This window comes from Canis lupus, chromosome 1 (genome assembly GCF_048164855.1).
Source record: "Canis lupus baileyi chromosome 1, mCanLup2.hap1, whole genome shotgun sequence".
Lineage (NCBI taxonomy): Eukaryota > Metazoa > Chordata > Mammalia > Carnivora > Canidae > Canis > Canis lupus.
The window spans coordinates 94023327-94029807 of NC_132838.1; the positions used below are offsets into that span (position 1 = coordinate 94023327).

A 6481-nucleotide genomic window follows, 5' to 3' on the forward strand; every position below is an offset into this window, starting at 1 on the left:
TTAGGAATGTGGGACATTGTATAGAACAACTGATCCAGGGACACCTCGTGGCTCAGCAGTTGAGCATCTGCCTTTGGTTCAAGTTGTGATCCCAGGGTCCCGGGATGGAATCCCGCATTGGGCTCCCCGCAGGGAGCCTGCTTCTCCTGCTTGTGTCTCTGCCTCTCTCTGTTCTCTCATGAATAAATAAGTGAAATCTTTATTTTAAAAAAAAAAAAGAAGATTCTTAGTGATATCACTATGAAATGCCCTTCAGTAGAATTCTTACATACACTTACAGAGAAAATGCGGTGGATCTATTTGCCTCAAATGCAGATTAAGCAAATTATTGAGGCACATAATACTTTCCAATTCAGAGGAAATCCCCTTGAGGAAAAAAGCAGCACTGTATTATAAGAATAGTGGCCTCAGGCAGCCCCCATGGCCTAGCGGTTTAGTGCCACCTTCAGCCCAGGGTGTGATCCTGGAGACCTGGGATTGAGTCCCACGTCGGGCTCCCTGCATGGAGCCTGCTTCTCCCTCTGCCTGTGTCTCTGTGCCTCTCTCTCTCTCTCTCTGTGTCTGTCATGAATAAATAAAATCTTAAAAAAAAAAAAAAAAAAAGAATAGTGGTCTCTGCATGAATATCCAAAACAGGAACTGGCAATTTGAGTATTTCTTTAATTGTGTATACTTCTCCAGAATTTCCCCCAAGTATCAGGAAAGCATCCAAGGAAGGAATTAAATTGCAATTGAATAGCTTTTAACAATCTTGAAGTCATTTGAGATCTGGACTCACACGTGGGATCTATTTCACAAACTTTATTAGAGTTTATGAGTCAGACTCCTATTTGGCTTCCACTTTGATTCACTGGCTTTTGTAGGCTCAGTACTTACTTAATACCACACAAAACCTTACACAAGATTACCCTTGGGCATTCTGGGTCCATATCCTTTCATTTTAAAGTAATTTCTACTCAGGAAAAACTAATTTGCTCCTTTGAGTGTCAACTGACTATGTCCATGGGAGCAGTAGGCTAATTATGACCGAAAGCAGTTTCCAAGGAATTATATTTATTATCCAATATAAGAAAGTAGAAAAGAGCCTGACTTCATTCCAGAACTTGTAAAAAAGTATCCGTTGAATCTGAGCAAAGGATTTAGGCCCCAACGTCAGCAATAGCTAAGATGATGTCATTATAGCCATTCTTTATTCTCCTACCAAAATATATCTCTTTCCATTCCTTTTTCACCCTCTTTTCTTTTTTAAGGTGGTTGTTCAAGGTTTTTTGAAGATACTACAGCACAGCAGAAAGATTCAAATGGCTCCCTGTGGTGTTTTGAAATTCATCCCAACTGTAGGCTGAGTGAACTGCAGGTTGGATGGATTGCCAAAGTCCAAGAGTTTCAACATTTCCTTAGTGCCAGGATCTACTTCAATGATCTCCTAATCTAGAGCAGAGATCTTGGACACATAATTATCTTTCCTTTCTCCTCCTTCTGCAGCTTGATGGCCGTCCCTCTCATCAGGCTTCTCTGAATCTGCTTGCTTCATCAGGTGTGTGACATAGACTGTGATCATAGTGCAGAGCTTCTTGCTGGGGATGATGGCAATCTCCTTGCACATGCGTTTGTTGGTGTAGAAGTCATTGCCCAGAGGCATGTAGTATTTCTCAGTGATGACCCAAGCAGCCGTCTTCAGGGTTTTGGTGCAAACGTGGCCCATGTTGGCAGGTATGGTCCACCCTCTTTATTTAATCCTACACCTTTCCTTTTATCTTTGTTTCCATTCATTAATTCTTTATTCATCCATTCAATACACTTTTTTTTAATTTTTATTTATTTATGATAGTCACACAGAGAGAGAGAGAGGCAGAGACATAGGCAGAGGGAGAAGCAGGCTCCATGCACTGGGAGCCCGACGTGGGATTCGATCCCGGGTCTCCAGGATTGCGCCCTGGGCCAAAGGCAGGCGCCAAACCGCTGCGCCACCCAGGGATCCCTCAATACACATTTTTTAAAAGACTTATTTATTCATGAAAGACACAGAGAGAGAGGCAGAGACATAGGCAGAAGGAGAAGCAGGCTCCCGGCAGGGAACCCGATGGAGGACTCAATCCCAGAATCCTGGGATCACACCCTGAGCCAAAGGCAGACCCTCAACCACTGAGCCACCCACATGTCCCTGTACATATTTATTAAATGCCTACCCTGTGCTAGGTACTGTTCCAGACAATGGAGGTACAAGTGTGAACAAGAAACAGTCTATGACTTTGTGGGCTTTACATCTTGCAGGGAGCAGATAATAAATAAGTGAGCATAAGATAATAACAGTATGATAAATACTAGGAAGGAATCCGAGTGTTAGGGGTGAGAGAGAAGGATATAGGTTGAAGAGGGAATGAGAACCTAATTTACACCCAGTGGACAGATCAGCTTCTCTAAGGGTATGACATTTGATCTAAGATCTAAAAGGAAAAGCATGACCACTAACAGGACTTCTAAAGTACTAGAGAAAAGATATCCCGATGAAGGGAGCAACAAAATGTAAAAAAGCCAGGAGTCAGGAAGGAAATTGGTATGTTTGAGAAACTGAAAGGAGGGCAATGAGTATACTAAGAGAGACCCGGGCAGGGGGCAGAGGAGGTTAAGAGATGACACTGAATAGTCGGCTGGCATTAGGTAGTTAGGAACTCAAAGTTATAGCAACAATGTGATTGCCTACCTAATAGCCATAACCTCCTCTTCCTTGCTTATGGAGCCCGTTTTGCTTGGGTGGCAATCTATCTCTCTTCAGGGAGTGAATCATAATTTATTTAAGCCGATTCTGGACAATGAGACATAAGGGGAAGTCACTGGAAGCTTCTAAGAAACTTTTTTTTTTCTTTTTTTCTGATAGTAGAGCCACAAGTAAATAAAGCTCTTTGCCTCCTCTCTCTTCCTGCTTTGGCTGTTGTCATATTTTGATAGGATATCCAGAGCTGTGGCAGCCATCCTGCAACCATGACAAGCTTGAAGATGAAAGTCAACAGACAGGATGGTGGAAAGAACAGAAAGAACTTGAGTCCTTGGGACACCTGGGTGGCTCAGTGGTTGAGCATCTGCCTTCCACCCAGGGCGTGATCCTGGAGTCCCGGGATGGAGTCCCACATCGGCCTCCCTGCATAAGCCTGCTTCTCCCACTGTCCATGTCTCTGACTCTCTGTCTCTAAATAAATAAGATCTTAAAAAAAAAAAAAAAAAAAAAAGAACTTGAGTCCTTGATGACATCGCCAAACTGCTAAACCAATCGTGAAAACACTGATCTTCACCCTTTTGTAAAATAGAAAAAATAATTTTCCTCATGGTTTAAGTTTCTAGTAGCTGGGGTTTCTGTTACTTGTGTTGAAGTCATTTAATTGATACAGCAGGGTGTGGCATGATCTGATTTACAAAAAAATATTTTTATGTCTCTTTGTAACTGTGTGAAGAGATTTGTAATGAGCAAAAAATGGAACAGAGAGAGAAAAAAAAAAAAAGAAGAAAAAAAATGGAACGGAGACATTGAAGACTACTGTAGTAGTCCTGAGGAAGGATCATGGTGTCCTGGGCTAGGGAGGAAGCATTACAGTTAGAGAGACATACACAGATTCAAGAAGCATTTGAGGGTAAAAAAATAACAAAATTTGCTTTATTTCAGACATGGGAGGGGAAGGAAGGGGATAAGTTAAGCCTGACCTCTTTTGGGATTGAAGGTAGTACCATTTATTGATATGGAGAAGATAGGAAGAAGTTTGGGGAAGGAATAGAATCAAGAGGGTTTGGTTTTGGGTTTTTTTTTTTTTTTTAATATTAAACTGTGCATCCAAAGAGAGATATGGGGCGCCTGGGGGCTCAGCCAGTTTAGTGTCTGACTCTTGATCTCAGCTGGGATTTTGATCTCAGGGTCATGAGTTCAAGCCCCACGATGAGCTCCACATTGTGGGTAGAGCCTACCTTTTTTTTTTTTTTTTTTTAAGATTTTATTTATTTATTCATGACAGAGAGAGAGAGAGGCAGAGGGAGAAGCAGGCTCCATGCAGGGAGCCTGACATGGGACTCGATCCCGGGTCTCCAGGATCACACCCTGGGCTGAAGGTGGCGCTAAACCGCTGGGCCACCTGGCCTGCCCAGAGTCTACATTTTTAAAAAAAGAGGGTAGGGCACCTGGGTGGTTCAGTCCATTAAGCATTTGCTTTGGGCTCAGGTCACGATCTCAGGGTCCTGGGATCAGATCTCATGGGAGGACTCAGCAGGGAATCTGCTTCTCCCTCTCCAGCTGCCCGTCCCTGGCACTCGTGCTCCCTCTCTTGCTTTCTCTCAAATAAATAAATAAAATCTTTTTTAAAAAGAGAGAGAGACAGAGGTCAAGTCAGCAGTAGACAAATGAGTCTGAAGTACTTTAGATCAGGGTTGGATTTCTTTTTTTTTTTTTTTTTTTTTCAGGGTTGGATTTCAATTAGGGAGCTGTCAATGCACAGATGCTATTTAAAGCCATAAGAATAGACAAAGTCCTCCCCACTGGCCAAAATTAGAGGAATTCTAAAATTAGAGGCCCTTTAGAAAGGGAGGAGCCTGCCAAAGAGCCTGAGGGGAAGTAGTGACATAGGTAAGAAAACCAATAATAACAACAATATTTAACATTTATATAGAGCTTACTTCATGCCAGGGACCCTCAAAGCACTTTGTGCCTTCATGGAAGCAAACAGAAAAAAAGTGTTTTCCTTTTCTTCCTCCCTTTCTATTTTAACTCCTGTGGCTTTCCCTAACCCAAAAAGTTTAGGCACAGTGTTTCTCAACCTTAATTTGTAATTAATTATTAAGGTAAAACATATAATCATTAAAATATTCAAACAGCATAATGCAGGAAAGCTAAAAATGGAAAGCAAAGAAACTCAAAAACTTCCCTCCCAGGGACGCCCGGGTGTCTCAGTGGTGGAGCCTTTGTCTTCAGCCCAGGGCCTGATCCTGGAGACCTGGGATGGAGTCCCATGTCGGGCTCCCTGCATGGAGCCTGCTTCTCCCTCTGCCTATGTCTCTGCCTCTCTCTCTGGCTCTCATTGATAAATAAAATCTTTAAAGAACAAAACTTTCCTCCCAGCCCGATCTACCATCAGTAACAATTCTTATTCAACCTCCAAGAATTTTCTATAGGCACGTATACGTTTTTTTTTTTTTTTTTTTTTTTTTACGTATACGTTTTTGAGATTGGATCATTCTCTCTTGGTAGGTAGATAGCTATAGCTAGATACACACACAAATACATCTAATTCTGCATTTTTTAGACTCATTGTGCAGATTTTCTATATCAGCACATACGTATCTCTTTTTTAAAGACTGAAATGATATTGTATTAATATACCATCATTTACGTAAGTTCCTGTACTGATGGGCAACTAAATTGCTTCCTGTTTTTTTGCTGCAACATGCTGCAATAAGCATCTTTGTAGATAAATCCTTGGACATCGGTACAAAAAGAACTGTTGGACAACGTCTTGGTGGTGAAGTTGCTGAATCAAAGCCCTTAAACCACTGATACGGTCAAATCACCCCTCTGAAAAGATTACACAAATCTCATTCTTTTTGAAGATTTTGTTATTTATTTTTTCATGAGAAATACAAAGAGGCAGAGACACAGACAGAGGGAGAAGCAGGCTCTGAAGGGGGAGCCCCACGCGGGACTCCATCCCAGGACCCCGGGATCACGCCCTAAGCCCTGAACCACGGAGCCATCCAAGTGCCCCCAAACCACGTTCTCTCCGGCAGCATTTCCTCACGTCTGGTCAACATTGACAAACCTCAAAGTTCGTCAATGCACGAGGCTGGGAAAAATGGCGTCTGATTCTTTTTTTTTATTGGGGTCCCTGTCCTCATGAGCAGGCGGCAGCGCGGTCCTGCCGGACACACACCTCTGGAGGGGGGGCCCCGAGCTGGCCACAGGTCCCTTCCTTACACCCGTGACCGCTGCTCCTCGACAAAGGGCCTCGGGAGAGCGCAGGCCTCGGGGGCCGCGGGGTGCGCGGACAGGGCCCTCCCACGCCCCCCCCTCCTCGCCGCCCCCCACACTCCCATCCCTCCCACTTCCCCCGACCCGCGCCGGGTCCGCTCGCAGCCGCGCGACCTCGACCCCCTCATCCTCGGCGCACCCCTCCCGGCCAACTTTCGCAAATCACCCCGCAGCACGGCACTCGAAACGGGAGAAAACACCGCTCCGCTCTTCAAGACCCGGCCCTACTTTGCGCCCACCCCGCCTCCGGGCTCCTACTTCACACACGAACGTGCAGAAAGGAGCTGCTGCAGTTTGCAAACAACTCGCGAAAAGGGACCCCGCATCTCTCGGCGTCCGAGACCCACGGCGCACAGCGGAGGGAACACGCGGCAACAGCGACTCGACGCTACGCGGCGCACGGCGCCCTCAGGGATGGATGGACTGGGCAGCGCCCAGAGGCTTCAGAGAAGGGAATTTTAAACGCCAGCCCCAGCC

At 44.8% G+C, this 6481-nt stretch overlaps 1 pseudogene; it reads right to left on the reverse strand.

Annotated features, from left to right (window-relative positions):
* Nucleotides 1-643: 643 nt before the first annotated feature.
* LOC140640988 (small ribosomal subunit protein eS17-like) lies at nt 644-1810 on the reverse strand (annotated as a pseudogene).
* Between the last annotated feature and the right edge of the window lie 4671 nt (nt 1811-6481).